Raw genomic sequence first — 19,531 nt, 5'->3', positions numbered from 1 at the left:
CATAAATATATAGGAAAATAATTAATAAATAATGCGTAAAATACATTCGGTTTTAATTGTTTTGAATTATGTTTAATATTTAAATAATAAAATTAATCGGTGTACTTACGATTTTATAAGTACCACGCGTGTATCCAAAATCATACTAAATAGACAAGCCATTGTTCCATATACAAATGTTTTGTGATGTAGGTTTGGACTGTGATTTTTATATATAACTACAAGTTGCTCGCGGTTTCGCCAGCATTAATAGCCTTTCCAGTTTCAAAAGTCTCTAAATAACTACGGATCCATAGCGGCAAATATAAATGAAATCTGCCACACGAATAGAACATGTCCTGGATTAACATATAGTCTAGTTTTTTGCTAATAATTCGCTCCCGTAGGAAATATTTGATTTTTAAATAGATGGTGCCGGTGTCGCGTCGTGTTTTATAGACTTGTATAATGTATAATTGGAAAGGCTCTTCAAGCGTATAAAGGCGCGAGCAAGAACTAGTCTATATAAAGGAACTCTATAAAGATTTCTGCTTTTTACTAGGTATAAATTAATTGAATATCTAAGCAACTGAAGTACTTTAACATGTTAATATTCCGTATTTCTACCCAAACTTATTATAACAACATGGTCATCTTAATCATATATTGAAAGACGAATATCGGCAACCTTTCAAATCCATACTAAAATCTTTAGAATATCCTCCATTCATACTTGAATGATCACCAATTACGCTCAAAGGATCAACGAAAAGGTTTTAAAAAATGAATAATTGGATCAGAGCGAATCAATTTATAAGGGCCATTCAAGGGACGGTCAGCCGCAAGAGGAGTAACAATCCGTCACTGTCCGACGTAAAGCCCCTTAAATGCGTTCTTAAATACGCCACGCCGAGCAACCTACCGACGTCACCGTGTCCACTCGGTGGGCGTGATCAATAAAAGACGCAAGTCTAAAAATATATAACTTCAACTGTAAATGGCTTATATAAATCATTTTCAATAACTGGCAAATTATAATATTTTTCTTGAAGTCTTAAAGGGATTTTATATACATATAGAGGTCTTTGGATTTCTGAATATATTCTCAGAAACATCGACCTACATAGTAAATGATGCCATAACCCTATAAATAAGATAGGCTCATGAAAAACCAACTGACATCAAAAATTACAAAAGAGACGTCATCTAACTTTCCCGGAATCGATATTATTACTCGATACATTAACTAATAGTGTGCGAACGAAACTTGAAGCGAAATCGAATTTCGGTCTTCTGGAATGCATAAAGGAAGTGAAAAAGTAGTTATGAGAGTGATATGCTATTTATGGCATTTTTAAATAATTTATTTTTTGTACTTTTAAATTATATTTGATATTTTTTGTTAAACTACAAGTTGCCGCCATAAACGAAACAACAAAGTAAGTTTAGTTTATCTTAAAAAAAACTATCAATTTTAATATTATATTTTTAAATATGGGATGAAAATATGGGTGTAGACATAAATTATATTATAAACAAATAATTATTGGTTTATTTTAAATATCTACAGGGTTGCGTTTTTTTTTTATTTCCACCAAATTATTTACGCAAATAAGCGGCGATAGCTTAGTTGGTTGTGGAACGGACTGCCGAGGCGAATGTCCGCAGGTTGAAATCCCAAGGACACACACCTCTGACTTTTCTAAAAAATTATGTGTGTAATCTTTGTGAATTATCGCTTGCTTTAACGATGAAGGAAAACATCGTGAGGAAACCTGCATAACTGAGAAGTTCTCTAGAGGATTTTCGAGAGTGTGTGAAGTCTGCCAATCCGCACTAGGCCAGCATGGTGAACTAAGACCTAAACCCTCTAGTAGTAGTAGAGGCGGCCCATAGCCAACAGTGGAACAGTGTATAATGCAGGGCTGATGATGATGATGACTTACGCGATGAAAACTTATGACTAAAGTTTCTGTTATATTTACAATTTCGGGAATTTTCTGTCGAAACCGAAACTCTACGAAACTGAAACCGAAAACGGAACTTCGGTCGGTCACTACTAACTAAGAAATGTGTCGGTGTTTGTATTGGAGGTAGTAAATGCAAGAAACGAGCAAATAAATCAATTACACACTGCCAGGCGGCGCCGCGGGATATAATTGGATTTGTACTCACGCCTCCAGGGCGATCGTTTTATTGTCTAATGTTCGTTATTTTCGGGGAAAAAGATCAAACTTAGAAACTGGTCTCCGAAAATAAAATAGTACCAATGTTCCCGTCTCTACCGGCAATGTCGTTCAATTAGATGTGGAGGGCGTGTTAATTAACGCTCATTGATAAATAATTGAACTTTATACGTACTTTATTAGCTGTGCTATTTAAGTTTTTATGTTTAATTAATTACGGACTCATTTTGTTTAAATGATGAAAATAATTCTAGTTCAAATCGTGCATGTTTAAGTTATAAAGTAGTCGCCATTAACTGATAATTATATACCAGTAAAAATGTTTTTTTTTAATTTTAATTGAATTCATTAAATAATATATTTCCACATTACACTCACTACCCAAATCTACGTAGAAAACAAAGACTTCAAAGTATTAAAACTAAATAATTACCATAACACGAAACGCGATCGTAAAACGCGTTCGAAAATCAAATTCTAGATTTTACGACGCAAATGTAAATTGTTTCATCAGTAATGACGGGAGTTATTTAATTAAAACTGGCACAAGTAACTCATAAAACTAAAACGCAAAATCTTTGTCGGCGACGTTTACTCGTCGGGAATTACTAAGGAACTTACACGACTTCACCTACACGTTAACTAACAAGTTGAAAAGTTTTAACTATATTTTACCCGATTATTGCGACAAAATTATCATTGCCTTAACTGAAATGCTGTGTTTTTAATCTCAAAAACGTGTTATATTTCTTCTGTCTATGATGACTTAGACTGACTTACCAACCTAATTAATTAAGACGGCGTAAAGATAGATAATTGCACTTCTATCATGGTTTGACTATAAATATTATCAGCCATGTATTATATACTGTCCGACTGCTGGGCACAGACTTCCTCTACCACTAAGAGGGACTCGGCCTTATTCCACCACGCTGGCCTAGTGCGGATTGTCAGACTTACATATCCTCAAAATTTCTAAAGAGAACTTCTCAGGTATACGGTTTCCTCACAATGTTTTCCTTCGCGGTTAAAGCAAGCGTTAATTCACAGAGAACACTCACGCAACTTTAGAAAAGTCAGAGGTGCGTACCCTTGGGTTTTGAATCTGCGGATATTCGTGTCGGCAGTCCGTGCCATTCCCAACTAGGCTATCGCCGGTTAATTTGATTGGATGTACCTAATTCTCTAAAGATTTATACGGTCTGAACAAAACACATATAGAAGTTCCGTTTGATCGCAATTTATAATATTTACATTGCATACCTGTTACCTTTTTTTTTTTTGTTTTGGTTTCGCGGAGAAAGTCCCTTATTACTACCGCCCAGCCTTCGTGGGGGGCGACTGAGCGGTATATACAGCTAACCTATGCACGGCCTACCAGCTAAAACTCCGCGGTGGCCCTCTTCGGCGCATTAGGGACGACTGCGGGCTTCCTCTGACGGAAGTGTCTAAGTATTCGTCCGCAGCCGCCCCTGCGCGGTGCCCCCTTGTAGCCCGTCTCCTATGGGGAGGGGGGGGGTCTCAGATGCCCCACGCACCAAAGGACGCCCTCGGCGTCTACGGCAGCATGAGGCCAACTACACACTGCCGTCCATCCCGGGGTCAACCGAAAAATGTGCAAGGATGCCCAAAAATACACTAGGGCGGACAGCCCCCTGCTGCCCGCCGACGACCGCCTTCGTGGCCCCTATTAGTCGCCTCTTACGACAGGAAGGGGATACCGTGGTGGAATTCTTCAAACGCCCCCATTCCACAGGGCGGGCATTCCTGTTACCTGCCATTAGGTTAAGTTTATAATTTTCTTAAGTAAGGTGCACATCTTTAATAGGCGCATGTCAGGAGTAATGTATGGTTTTGTTATCTATACTTATAATAAATCTGTAGAGAGGTCAATTCTGTACATGAAATATATTTCCAAAATAACTATCAGGGGGTGATTAGGGATCGATACTGATGCCAAAAATGCAATTAGTAACATTTTTGTCTGTCTGTATAACCGTTATAGAAACAAAAACTACTCGACGGATTTTAACGAAACTTGGTACAATTATTTGTCATACTCCTGTGCTGGAGTGGCTGGCTGGCTTATAGTATACTTTTCATCACGCTACAATTAATAGAAGCAGAGCAGTGAAGGGAAATGTTGGGAAAACGGGAGAAGTTACTCCATTTTTTAAGCTTCCGTCGCGTGTGCAACCTTAATGGTTAAAGCTACACAGAAATCATGTATGACGGAAATGTTCTCCTTAAAATTATGTAAAAATACTTACGTTTATAACACTCTCACTCATCCCTAATTAAAAAAGTTAACATTATTAAATATTCCATAAAAAACAATCATAGAAATCGGTATAGAAACACCAAAGTTATACATGAAATACGCTAATAATAAGCCATCATGCGTGAATACTGAATCATGCTATAAGGATTATTTTTGTATATATATAAGGTTGCTTGTATATATATAGGCTTGCTTGGCACCTAGAGGCTAGCGAATCACCTAGCGAGTAGCTTTGTAAAACGAACATTCTCGAAAGTTCGCAACCGGCTCCATTTTTGAAGTCCGAAATCCACGCGGGCGAAGCTGCGAGCGGAAGCTAGTACTTACATATAACTAATATTTAATAATTATTATACAAGTCATAAATTTTACAAATTAATTACACAACAACATATTACATACATATTACTAGTAGGAGTAATAGTTATTAAGCCTAAGTATAAGTGTATAAGACTGTGGAATATATATGTACTGATGACATAAATAAATAAATATAAAACAGTTTTATTCTTTTTAAAATAAAAAAAATAAAATAATATATATCAATATCTCTTCTTACCAATGTGAAACTAAGTTAGACAGGGTTTCAAGAAGATTTTCATAATGGAAAGATATTTGGAACTCCTGCGAATACGTCGAGAATGAAGTCAGGCGTATCAGATGGCCAGACGGAGCGGCGACCTGCGACGGATTACTGTCAGTTGAGATCTACCACTCTGAATGGGTTGGCTACATACTGGTTTAAAGTACTCAACATTAGCGATATTACTTAACGTTTTGGGAATAGAAACGCAATGAAATTAGTACTTTAAACCATAGAATACATAATACAGTTTACTGAACTTAATGTACAGTTTTTATACAGGATCATTTTGACATTGCGTTAGTAAGAAACCCCATACTTGTCTTCTTGAAAAATAACACTTTACAATAAGTTACTCGAACCGTAACTGTAAAATAAAAACGTGCAAATTTTGAACATATGAATATCAATAAAATGTAATTTTAATTTTACGTGCCCTAATACCACTACTAATAGCGGCGATAGCCTGGTTGGGTGTGGAACGGACCGCCAAGACGAATGTCCGCAGGTTCAAATCCCAAGTGCACACACCTCTAACTTTTCAAAATTGATGTGTGTATTCTTTGTGAATTATCTTTTGTGTTAACGCTGAAAAAAAAACACCATGAGGAAATCTACATACCTGAGAAGTTCTGTATAGGAATTTTGCGGGTCTATGAAGTATGTCTATACGCATTAGGTCAACGTGGTATATTAACGCCTAATCCCTCTTAGTAGAGAAGACCCGTGCCCAGCAACAATATATACTTAATACAGGGCTGTTACTATAAAAATAAAAATGAATCACCCTCTGATGGCGAAGCTCCAAGACCCAAGCCACCAGCGTATAGGGATTCAAAGTGAGGAATCTCGTCAATATTATTATTATTACAAGCTCTTGCATACTGAAGAATGCCCTTAGCATGAACGACAGCATGACGAGCGCAATTAATCCCTCCGCGTTGATCGTTGCACAATAACAGTTTAAGCATGTTTAATGTTGTATTAAAACCGTTTTAAATACTTACAATTTAAGATTTTAGGGCTAGTTTCATCTAAAATGGATACCTATCAAAACCCTCAAATTCGTATAAGTTATAACTCGCGCATACCGAGGTACAAAACGCGTCCCGTCAAATAAGGCGAAACGGAAGTCTAGTCACGGCAACTATTTAAAATAAGCTGATAACATCTGAATATTTTAAGGAAAAATTATTTGGGCATCTATGAGTTATATAATGAAATACAGTTGCTAAAGCATTGCAAAATGCGCCATAAAATACAATTGTAGGCAAGCATGGTATAAGTATATGCGATAATTGAAACTGCTAATTGTTTTTTACATTTATATGAGCAATATTACATCACACGACAGATGACCTCTTCGATATCCTGCTACGTGTCATCTATATAATCGGTAAATACACAGATAAGTTTAGTATATAATTACCCCACATCATTCGGTAGTTTCTTGTTCAAAAATACAGTATCTTCGTTGAAGAAGCAGTCTGTAAAATTATTTGAACAATTATTTAGTTAGTTGCACAAAAAATGTTATGTACTTAAATTTTAAATAAATTAAGATATTGAAAATAATTGAGGGAAATACATCCTCGTATTCTCCAGAAACGCAAGTCAGCAACGAACAAATAGAGGTACAGTGGAAAGTGTAAAACAATAAATATTTACTAGTTCCGTTTCACGGTTGATCCGACACAAAGATGATACTAGTGTCGTGAAAGTGAATTTGCGAGCGCGAGCCGGGCCGGGTCCCGGCGGATCGCCGCGCGCCGGCTCGTCCCGCTCGTCCGTCTACATCGCCACGTCGCTTTGTCCTCTGGGAAACCGGGATCGCGCAGACAGTCGCGATGGGAACCGAATCAATTTGTCGAGACCAGAGGCGGCTCTAGCCCATGTGTCGCTCGTGTGCCACCAATTACTTGGCGCCCCCTAGGAGACGGGCAATCAAAATATAATATGTACTTACAGTTATAGTTTAACCACTAAACAAGATTCCGCGTGCAAATAGTTTAATTTTTAAGGTTCCGTACCTCGAAAGGAAAAAACGGAACCCTTATAGGATCACTTTGTTGTCCGTCTGTCCGTCCGTCTGTCAAGGTCCTTTCTGTCAGGAACGCGAGGAAATATTAAATTGAAATTCATATCAAGTACTCAGGTCTATAATACCTTTAAGCTGTAACAAAATCAAACTTCTATGTCAACGCAATCAAAAGAAACAGCAAATTAAGCCGCATATTTTCAAATCGCAACTACTCGCAAGGGAATCAAAACGTAAAGAGTACTTCCCGTCATCCTAAGATCTTGACATTTGGCATAAAGCACATATAAAGGAAAAATTCCGAACATCTTAAATTTTTAGACCTTTGTCTTTAATTTATGCTTCTCCAGCTTTCGATATTGTAATGTTATGGATTTCATTTTGCAGTAAAAATACCATAACTATGACTCGATTGTCGTGATGGGTAAACTTTTGTACGGAACCCTCGGTGCGCGTCCGAGTCGCTCTTGGCCGGTTTTTTAATGATATCGGGAAGCAATATGTACACGGCGACAAAGCAACCTACCCAAATCTGTCAATTAAACTATTGCTTGCATTTAATAGAACGTAACGTACGACAAGCGATATTTATTCTGCGGTTGTAATATCTAGAGTGAAATCTAAAATAATTGAATAGTATTTGGATTGTTTTAATTCATTTCAAGTGGGTGGAACACGTAGGTATATCAAATCTCCGTAACGCCGATCACTCTGTCTACAGGGCAAAAACGAAAATCGTGGTCGTCTATCAAGCGATAAATCTGTCTGATACGCGAAAAATCATCTCTGGTATCCATCTTGGGTTCTAAATCTGCAGTGAACAGCCGAGTTCGCAATGACTGTCGCAGCGTTTTCGCACTAATCAAAACAGGTGCCAGCATACGCCTAAATGAGAGCGATGCGATACTGCGCCAATGTAATCTATACTTATAATAAATCTGTAGAGAGGTCAATTCTGTACATGAAATATATTTCCAAAATAACTATCAGGGGGTGATTAGGGATCGATACTGATGCCAAAAATGCAATTAGTAAAATTTTTATCTGTCTGTCTGTCTGTCTGTCTAACCGTTATAGAAACAAAAACTACTCGACGGATTTTAACGAAACTTGGTACAATTATTTGTCATCTTTAATAAATTTGATAATATACCTAGTCTTGCCATAAATATTGTAATAAAGAAAAAAGAAAATTGTTAACTGCAAATAACATTTATTACTTTTACAGTGTGTCAGTTTAATACATAAATATAAAACAATTAAAAATATAAAAAGCTTATTCGAAGTGGTCTCCATTGGCTGCAATACAGTCCTTTAAACGATGAGGCCAGTTATCAATAGAAGCACGCACTCTTTCCATGGGAAAATTCTTCACTGCCAATCGTATAGATTGTTTTAGGGACTCCAAATTATCATGGCGTTTAGAGCAAGCTGTACTCTCTAAAACTGACCACAAATCATAATCCAGCGGATTAAGATCGGGACTAGACGACGGCCAGTCTTCAGCTCTGATGAAGTCCGAAACGTTCGATTCCAACCAAGACTGCGTGGACCGAGCTTTATGACCCGGCGCCGAGTCTTGCTGGAAGGACCATACTTGGTTATTGAACATGGTGATGTTAAGGGGCTTAACTACCTTCTCAAGAATGGTATCTTGATACACTTGTGCCGATGTTTTGATACCTTTTCACAAAAATATGGCTCAGTCACTCCTTCATAGCTAACACCCCACCAAACCATCACTGAAGTCGGATAATGTCCACGTTGCACTCTGTCGACTAATTGGGAAGCTTCCTTAGAGCTTTGAGCATAAATACGGTCATTTTGTTTGTTAAAATGTTGCTCAATTGTAAAAATTTTCTCATCCGTAAACAAAATTTTTCTGTGACCTCCCTTTGCGTACCGCTTCAGTAGTTGTTTCGATTTTACCACCCTATTCTTCTTTAAATTATCAGTTAAGAAATGGCCAGTGCGTCTCTTATAGGCTGCAAGTCCTAAGTCATCTTTTAAAATACGCGACATGGTTCTAGGTGCTATCTTCATTTCCCGAGATAAAATCTTTTGCTTTCGGACAGGATTTCTTCGAATTCTTTCCCTTACTGCTTTGACCACCTTTTTCGTACGAACACTACGTGGACGGCCAGATCTTTTCTGTCACAAACAGAGGAGGTCTCATTGTACCTATTAATAGCCCGGTACACAAACATTTTACTAATACCAAGTGTATGGAGAGTTTTAAAAATTGCATTTGGCTCCATACCTACTTTGTGTAATGCTATCACAGCGATTCGGTTCTCTTTATCACCCCACACCATTTTAATATCGCAAAATATTTTACAATGTATTGGCGCCAAAATGAGAAAACACAATGAACAATCGTATAAAAATGACAGATTCGAAATTCAAATGTAATATTTTTTTATAATTAAGTGTAACAGTATTTATGGCCAGACTAAGTATAATCAAAAGTTATTGTGTAAAGATAAGATTGAAACGTGGGACGGAGATCGAACGAGCGCAATGTTGTCTCGATCAGAGCCAGCTTTACCTATTGTGCAGGGTGTGCGCTACACACGGGCGCAGTGTGTTAGGGGGTCCTGAGCGCCGCTCGCCACACGTTCCAAGAGACATGCGTCGCTTGCGACACTTGCGCTCTCAAATAACGCTCGTGTGTACCGCACACTCTGCACAATAGGTAAAGCTGGCTCTGGTCGAGACAACATTACGCTCGTTCAATCTTCGACCCACGTTTCAATCTTATATAACCCCAATCTGGCACCGAAACCAGCTATCACTCCGTCTCGTGCAGAGTTAAATGGAATCTTGACCTTGGTTATCTCACTGTACTTAGCATGATTATTTTTTAATCTATATTAAAGCTTGAATAAAAACAGCTGCTAAACCGCAGGTTACCATTGAACGATAACACGTCGAACAGATATAAGGTTGGCAAGGGGCGCGTGCCCCGGGCTGGTCGCACTTATCAAATGTGTCATCCGATAACACCAGAAAATTGTATCAAATTTACAAGCACCCTATTAACACTAAATCTAAATATTAACCTGATTCCGGTAACCAAACTTTACGATTAATTGATTGAAATATCGGCTACAAAGTGCGGGTTAATTTCACTTGACACTTTTTTTGCTTCTGGCCCATGCACGGATATTACATCTAAATGCAAATGAGAGCTATGTTCTTTATCGGTTGCATGTATTGTGGCCTAGTAAAATGACTGCTGTCACATTACCCGTGCTACCAGCCAATATGTAACACTCGGAAAAATTTGGCAGCAATGAAGCAGTGGAGTTTAATGATGTCGTTTCAGTGCGAAAAATTTGTTTATTTCTAATTATAATTTTTATTTTAGAATAAATCAAGTCTAAAATGGCAACTTATGAATTAACAGTATCAGCTCCAAATATAGAAGATCGTAGTTTTACCAAGCCGCTCTTGTGTGGATCAGGGCCCTGTGATTTGTGGCCATCTGTATCTGAAGCTCTTGCCAAACCCGTTATTACACCCTTGTGCGATGAATATTACAATGTAAGTACACAGCTTTATTAAACTATTTTAATAATGTTATGTGTGGATTAGTCAATGGCCTTATGAAATAAGGACACTTAACTTAAACATAGAATTTTTATTCAGAAAAGAAAATTATATAGATTCATTCACGTCTAAGATATTACTAACGTTCAACACTTTTTCAAATTCTGCCCGAAAACATTACCTACAACAGTTCCAAAATCAAATGCAAACCCAAATCTCGAGATCCCCTGAGAAGAAACACGTAACTTTATACATACAGATGTATCCAATGGCTCTCTAACCTTTGAATGTTCAATATAATAATATTTTTAATATAATATTTATTATTAAATACCTCATTCACATTCTTCTTCATCTTCAGCCTTTGGAAGTCCATTGCTTTAATGTTAGTCTCTCAATTTGGAAAAGACATGTAATAACCCACTGGTGCAAATGTACCTCTGCTTATTAATTTTATACTCAAATGACATGTATCATCTATCTGCAGGTTATCGACGATATCCGTGCTGGTCTTCAGTACCTATTCCAGACACGCAATAAGCTGGTGTACGCGGTTGGCGGATCCGGCCATAGTGGAATGGAAACCATCATCTCTAACCTTTGGGACCAAACGAAGTTCTTCTCATAGCTAGTAGGGGCATTTGGGACCAAAGGGCACACATAGTAGCCACCAGATACGGTAAAAGAGATTTCTAAAATTAAAAATAACATAATATTGTTTGGTTTTATGTTTTTATAGTTTTTTACGCATCACAATATTGCATTACATTATTGTGTTAATGGATTTTAAATATTATTTCAATGAAGACAATGTCGATAATAGTTTGACAGTAAAAAATTATCTGCACTGCGCTCCGCCTTATATGCGTCGGCCCATACTCACTAACCACCTAAAACGAACTTTAACCTATTTTTACAGGAATAAAAACTATTATCATCAGCGCACCATTCAATGCGACTTTTAGCCACGACACACTGGAAGCAGCATTGAATAAACATAAACCAACTGCTTTATTTATAACTCATGGGGATTCATCTACAGGCACCGTTCAAAACCTCAAAGGATTGGGGGAAATTTGTCATAGGCAAGTACAATTTATTTGCAGTCTATTCTGTTTTAGTAAGACCCGTGCATAAGTGTAAACTTAAAAAAATATTATTAATCCCGATACTATCCATTAAAAAAAATCTCTTACGCGAGGTTAAAATCCTTCACCCTCCATAATTAACGACGGTACTCAAAGAATTTAAATAAGAAAGAAAAAAAAATTGTGGCTAATTAATTCCATTTTTTTTTTCAATAACATACCATTTGAGACGACAAAATGTCTGCCATCCTTACCAAAAGCAGCTGAGTTATTCTTCAAACAAAATTTACATTTATTTTATTGAGCATTATGAGATGATTATGTTTGCATTATGAGGTTATAAAAGCATTGCAAGCAAGCAGAGCCTAGACATAAAGATCACTGAAAATCTTTGGGGTCTGTCTGTTAAGGCGTTGTGGTTAGTAGTAGTTAACATTGCCCCAATCCTTTCTGATATTTTTAACTGCTGCTTAAGAGACAGCATATTACCTGATCTTATGAAGATTAATAAAGTAGTACCAATTTTTAAAGCTGGTTACTCCAACACCTCCTCCAATTATAGGCCTATTCTTATTTTACGATCTTTCCAAGGCGTTTGATTGCGTTGATCATGGAACGCTCATTTTAAATCTCCACAATTATGGCATCAGGGGAATAGGACATAAACTAATATCTTCATATTTATCTGGTCGGAAACTAAAAGGATTTATCAACTACGTCTAGTCTGCAGGGTTCACAGTTGGGATTGGGGTTCCCCAGGATTTTTGGGTCCTTTGGGACCATTTTTATTTTTAGTTTATATCAATGACCTACCCTACATGATTAACAAAATGGCTGAACTTGTATTATTTGCTGACGACACTTCTTTATTAAACAATTTTATAGAGCCAAATAAGGCACTTGAATTAATTTCTGACTGGTTTTATACCAATAATCTACTTTTAAAAGCGTCCGTCATAAACTAAATGTGTCCGATTTTCGTTACTGAACAAGATTAATTAACCTAATATTGATTTAGACGGGAAAAAATAGAATTAGTAATCTCTATAATAGTCTTCTTTGTGGTTTCTGCCGATAGCAAATTGCAATGGGGACCCCACATTCAAAGAATTTCGAGTAAAATTAGTTCTGTAGTCTTTGCTATTCAAAAATTTAAAGTACGTGGCTACGGCAAGGTTATTTTATTTACTTCCACAGCATTATGTTCTATTGCATTCTTCTGTGGGGTTCTGCAGTAGATCTGCAGACCATTTTTATTTTACATAAACGAGCGATTCGTACCTTTTATAATCTTCGCTCTCGCGATTCACTTAGAGAATTGTTTAAGAAGGTGAATATACTGACTTTGTCAGATGAAAATATTTTTCAGAATATTATGTATGTCCGCAAAAACCTAGGAACTTTTATGAAAAACAATGACTTGCATTGTCTGAACACTAGAAATAAGAATAAACTAGTTGTTCCAAATTTCAGGCTCTGTAAAACGAATAAATCTTATCTAGCGAATTGCATTACATTTTATAATAAAATTCCCTCCGATATAACCAATCTGCCCGACCACAAATTTAAGTGTCATGTTAAGCGCGAGTTAATGTCCAAGGGGTATTAAAATGTAAAGGACTAACTCGATGATCACACGGTTTGGAAAAACAGTCCTGCACACCCTGTTCAACCCTATATTAACGCCAATATTAGAAATGAATTACATAAAACGCCTCATGTGTACCTTTCTATAATATTGACATTATAGATAACAGACAATCTCCATGACATATTTTATTGTACTCGTTGATTTCTCAATTTGTGAAAGACGACTGACCGATCATTTTGTTGCATTGATAAATTTATCTAGCTTATCTAGCAATTTTAATTAGGCACCGACTCCAAAATTGGTGTCCAGTATATACCTGCTATATGAAATATTTTTTTGTTTTTGAGTGGTTTTTAATTAAGTTAATTTTAATGTTTAGGCCGTTTAATTTAGTTTATTAAGATTATTTACATCATTTTATTTCATCTTTCATGCCAGCCCGAGCTGGCTTCTTCGTTTACCTTTTAGACTTTCATTTATTTCATGTCGAATATAAATTATCCTTAGTTTATATAAGCGACTTAATCTAAGTATTAATTTAATTCTTATGTACCTTGTCTTATCATAAGTGCAACTATGTCCGCCTACGTGATGAATAAAGCAATTTAGTTTATTTTATTTATAATTATTATTATTATTATATATTATTATTATTATATAAAACATGATTCATTGATATAAACAAATTGCAAAATTCTTTAACAACTTTCATCTCTAACTATTTAAGATAATGTGATATAATTAAGTAGATAGAATCACTCCAAAGTTCCAAAGAAACGCCATTGATGTGTCCCCACAAAATAAAAGAGAAACTATTCGATTGCGCTAGAAATACTGACACTGGAAAGAACAATTTAATTACTTTTTTTTTATATTTTTTAGGCACGGAGCATTCCTGCTAGTAGATACAGTAGTCTCAATTGCTGGTGAGCCGTTCTTCATGGATGACTGGGGTATAGACGCAGTATATACATCCACTCAAAAAGCTATGAGTGGACCAGCCGGCATAAGTCCCGTTGCTTTTAGCCAGTTCGCTGTGTGAGTATTTTAAGTAAATAGGTCATACAACTTTCGCTTAATTTAATATTTCGAAACTATAGCACTCATTGCAAGCCTATGACAATAGACTTATCCCCTATCATATCATGGGACAGAAATTTGGGTGCCTCGTTCCACCTCTACTTACAGCTTTGGGGATAAAGGTGTGCTATGTGTGGGTGGTATTTATAGCATTTATACAATGTAGGTGTAATGGCAACAATCGCCTCGCAAGTCTTTTTAAAAGTAGCCTCACAGATATTCGTACACACATACGTTTTATCTCCTCGGGCTATAATTCCCACGATACGTAGTACTTTCAATCAATTTCGATTAATCTAATAACAATTCCATGAATTATTCTGCCAAAAGATTGACTTTATACTCAATCGCAAAACCTCTGCAATTTAGCCAAATTCCATTATCAGTTTCTCTACCAATTTAATAATATAGTATATACAAAGTGGGCCAGACAAACGGTATATTAAAATAAAAAGACCTATTAAATAATTCAGTGTACCTTGCACATCTGTATTAGTATATAAAACTGATGTTTGTTTGTTTGTTCGTACGCGCTAATCTCAGACTCTACTGAACCGATTTTGTAAATTTGATCACAAATAGGAAGCTTCTATAGGCTTCTTTTTATCCCGGGAAAATATTTATCTCGGAAACACTTTTTCACGCGACCGGAACTGCAAACAAAACCTAGTTTTTTTTACTCAAACGATTGATAGAACTAGCAAGCCGCTTACGTACACTTCTGTGCGTAAAATATGGCAAAAAAACACGACGCGACTCCGTTTCATTTTATTAAGATTGTTTGAACGACTAACACATATATGACGCATTGGTCTCTAGATCAATTACAAACATCAAAATTAAATAATATCGACTTACTAGGTACTTTTGGGACATTCTAATGAGGCTGATAATAAAGCGATAAGACTCGCCATAAACAATACCAACACCAAAGGTTGAATTGCAAATTGCGTAGAATTGCACCGAGCTCATCATTCCGAGACGTTAGCTATCAATACGCTAAAATGTCTCACCGGAATATAACAACACTAACAATGCTTGGTTAAACAAATACATTTTGCTGTTATACCTATCTAGCTGAACTCTTGCTTACGTGACCTACCATCTAATAAAATATTCAACAAAACATATAATTTATGTTTTCAGAGACAAAATTAATAACAGAAAACATGAACCGCCGTTCTATTTTGACGCGAAATTGTTGGCCCAGCAGTGGAACTGTTACGGCAACACAAGACAGTTTGTATTACTAACTCTTTTATTTAATTCGTAAATTATAAAATGTTCTAATTTAGAAGTTTAACGTTATATAATCCCCTATCTATGTGTCTATCTGATCACTATCTGGTGGACTACGTGGTTGTTATCTATGACAAACCACGCAACTAGCTTCTCTCTCGTATCTCAAATGACTCGTTACGTCATGAAAAGAGAATACGGAATAAGTACCAATTTTAAGCTCTTGTCCAAGCTTGGTACCTCATACAAATGTACTAAATTTAATTTACGATGTACCAAACGTCAAAAGACGGGCCTTGCACCAAAACGATTCCTATAATGAGCTATTTTAGTAAATGTAAAAAACATTAATTCATATACCTGTAAAACTACATGCACGTACTTTTCAAATATCGAAGTAAATACTTATAAAGAATATGGAAGTAATCGACGCAATACCTCATAATATATTATGAATGAACTATACCTATAAAAAATCAAGTAGTTGTAAATTTCTCTAACATAATTAACCATTCCAGGTATCATTACACACTGAGCCCTCCACTTCTCTGGGCGCTCCGTCAATGTCTTCGAGAAATCGCCAAGGAAACCCTACCCAAGTCATGGGCACGCCACGCCGCCACCACAGCTCATTTCCACAGACGGATCCAGCAAACGTCATTCCAGTTTCTTGTACCCAAACCTGAAGATCGCTTAGCCACTGTTACCACAATAGTGCTGCCAAATGATTACGACTACGTGAAATTCTACAAATATATTAGAGATAAGTAAGTATGGAATTAATCTAAACTTGTAATATGAGTCCTGTATTATAATATACAGTCTCGCTGTTGGGCACGGTCGTCCACTATTACTGAGTGGGATTGAGCCTTAGTCCACCACGCTAGCCCAGTGCGAATAAGTAGACTACACCTACCTTCAAAATTCTTACCCAGAACTACCCAGGTGTGATCACAATTTCCTTTACTGTTAAAGCAAGCGATAATTCACATATAATAAAGACATAACCTTGTAAAAGTTAGACGTGCGTGCCCTTGGGTTTTGAACATGCAAACAATCGTCTTGGCAATCCGTTCCACTCTCAACTACGCTATCGCTGCTTCACCAAGGATCTGACTTACCTTCCTAACAAAGGTCAATCAGTGTTTTAACTAATCATTGTTTTTCTCACTCTGCGCTTTCTCAAATAATTTGAGCAGCGAAGAGACAAGACTGTGGAGTAACTACTAATTCAAAAAAAATATTCGTAATCCTACAACTCCTGCTAAAATATACTAATCTTCCCTGGAGTAACCACCGCGGTGTACAAGATATAAAACCCGCTGTAGTGGTATACGTAAGTGGTTTGGGCTAATATCTTTTAGGGTTTCGTACCTTAAAACTAACAATTATAGGATCACAGTTGTCCGTCTGTCAAAACCGTTTTTTGAAGAACGCGTATTGGTATCAAGTTGAAATTTATATCAAATACCCGGGTCCACGGGCTCTCTCAACTATAAAAAATCAAACTTGTAAGTCAACGCGATCAGTTGCTGTGGAATCACTGCCATAGCAATATAAAAATGCATTTGACATAAATAAATTTGGTATTCATTGAATTTAAAACACTGTTAAATTTCAGATACAACATACTAATTTTCGCCGGTTTGGGTCCAACTGTGGGTAAAGCACTACGCATAGGTCTGCTGGGTGTTAACTCTACCATCGAAGTGGCTGATGCCATAGCCGATGCGATGATTGGCGCTTTGAAGGTCAAATCGCTGCTTTAAGCAATTACTTTAATTCATTATTTATCTGTGTGTGTTCATTACTTATCAATATTTTAGGGCCACTTTGTCCCCCAAAAATTTGGAGCGAATTAATTTTATGATGACTATGTGTATTATTATGATATATAAATAGATTTTATGGTTAATGGTTTCATTTACTAATAATAACAGCCCTTTATTATATACTTGCCCACTGCTGACCACGGGCCTCCTCTACTATTGAGAGGGATTAGGCCTTAGTCCACCACGCTGGCCTAGTGCGGATTGGTAGACTTGACACACCTTCGAAATTCCTATAGAGAACTTCTCAGATGTGCAGGTTTCCTCACGATGTTTTCCTTCGCCGTTAAAGCGAACGATAAATTCACAAAGAAACCACACATGATTTTTTTTAGAAAAGTCAGAGGTGTGTGCACTTGGCATTTGAACCTGCGGACATTCCGTCCGTTAAACACCCAACTAGACTATCGCCGCTTATACATCATTTACTAAACAATAATGCAATTGTGTCAGAATACTTATGTCATTTGTGTATTTCATGTAAATTCAATAAAACTAAGAATTGATCTCAGGTAATTTACTTAATAACTGTATGACAGGTTACATAATATTGACTGAATGCACCTAGAAAAAAAATATGTATTAAAAACCATAAACTTGTGCTTATCATTGATATTCTTGTTATATCAAAAACTAATATACGTTGGCAAACTCCGGCGGAACTGATAGAGAATACACCTTGTGTCGACCGATTCCACCGGAACTTGAAAGGTAAATAACCAATAATAATAGCACTACGTTGCAAACTCCTTACAAATTTTGATGGACTAGAATCCACAACGAAAAGAAAAATTCCATTCACAAAATATATATTTGGCAATGTCCCACGAAGCCGTCAAATCCTTTTAAGTCGCGAAATCACGATTAAATATGCCAAGCCTCACCTCTACATGAATTTTAAAACTTTGGCGTTTTACTTCAGTCAGTCCTGTAAACGCCCAGTAGCGCCCGCGCAATACCCGGGCGTCTCACCGTCTCTAACAAATACCTAATTCGCGTTCCACACCGCGTGAGGCCGCCACTTACAGTACATAAATCTTATATCAGTAATCAAAACAGAAGTATTGCTAGTTATCTATTTATCTTAGTCCGCACTTTAAGTAATTAACTAGTATAAGGGCGCAATATTTAGGAATACAATCTAGTTTTTATGCTTGTATATTTTACAATTTGCTTTAATTTTGATTGTAATCTGTTTTGCATCTTAATTTTATTAAATAAATAGTTCCATGGCATTCATTTACATCACATCGACAACATTTGGACTAGCTTCCTTAATTATGTAACTAGTAGTAAGTATTTGCAATAATTGATACTATTAATTGGTGTTTACCTTTATATGAGTAATATGACATCCCACGATAGTTGACCTCTTCGCTACCCCGCTGCGTGTCATCCATACAATCGTTAAATACACAAATAAGTTAAGTATACAATTACCCCACATCATTCTTTAGTTTGTTGTGTCTATGAAATCATTTAAACAATTCTCAATATTTATTCGGTTAGTGTTACGAAAAGTGTTTTGTACTTAAATTTTAAATAAATTAATATATTGAAATTAATTGAAAGAATACATCCTCGCATTCTCCAGAAACACAAGTCAACAACGCACAAATAAAGATACTGTGGAAAGTGTAAAGCAATAAATATTGATTAGTTCTGTTTCACGCTACCATTCTGGATGTGATGGCTACACACGGGTTAAAAGTACTCAACATTAACGATATTACTTAACCTTTAAGGAATTAGAACGTAATGAAAATAGTACTTTCAACCATAGAATATAAAATACAATTTACTACGTAATACACGTATGTTATTTTTCCATACACGTTCATTTTGATGTCATTGGTCATTGCGTTCGTAATTAACACCACTTACTTATCTTCGTCATAAAAAATCATTTTTTGATTTTACGCGCCCTAATGCCACTTCTACTACTCTAAGAAAATGTATCGCAGCGACGTCACATTTTCAGTCAGAAACTACACTCACGCCCTCGCCATATTCGCATATAACTACGAAATGAAAAAACAGAAGTAAAACTGGGATTTTTGGTGAAAAATATTTGTTATTCATGAA

General features: G+C 36.4%; 1 protein-coding gene and 1 pseudogene across 2 annotated transcripts in view; both read left to right on the top strand.

The window, feature by feature from the left end:
• Positions 1-19,531, top strand: part of LOC115456110 — a 110,943-nt gene that overhangs the window by 9,239 nt on the left and 82,173 nt on the right. The window lies entirely within an intron of this gene.
• LOC119189332 lies at positions 6,459-17,451 on the top strand (annotated as a pseudogene).

Source organism: Manduca sexta, chromosome 14 (genome assembly GCF_014839805.1).
Source record: "Manduca sexta isolate Smith_Timp_Sample1 chromosome 14, JHU_Msex_v1.0, whole genome shotgun sequence".
In the NCBI taxonomy this organism is placed as follows: domain Eukaryota; kingdom Metazoa; phylum Arthropoda; class Insecta; order Lepidoptera; family Sphingidae; genus Manduca; species Manduca sexta.
Note: the sequence above shows the minus strand (reverse complement) of the source record. Positions and strands in the feature narration are given on the sequence as shown.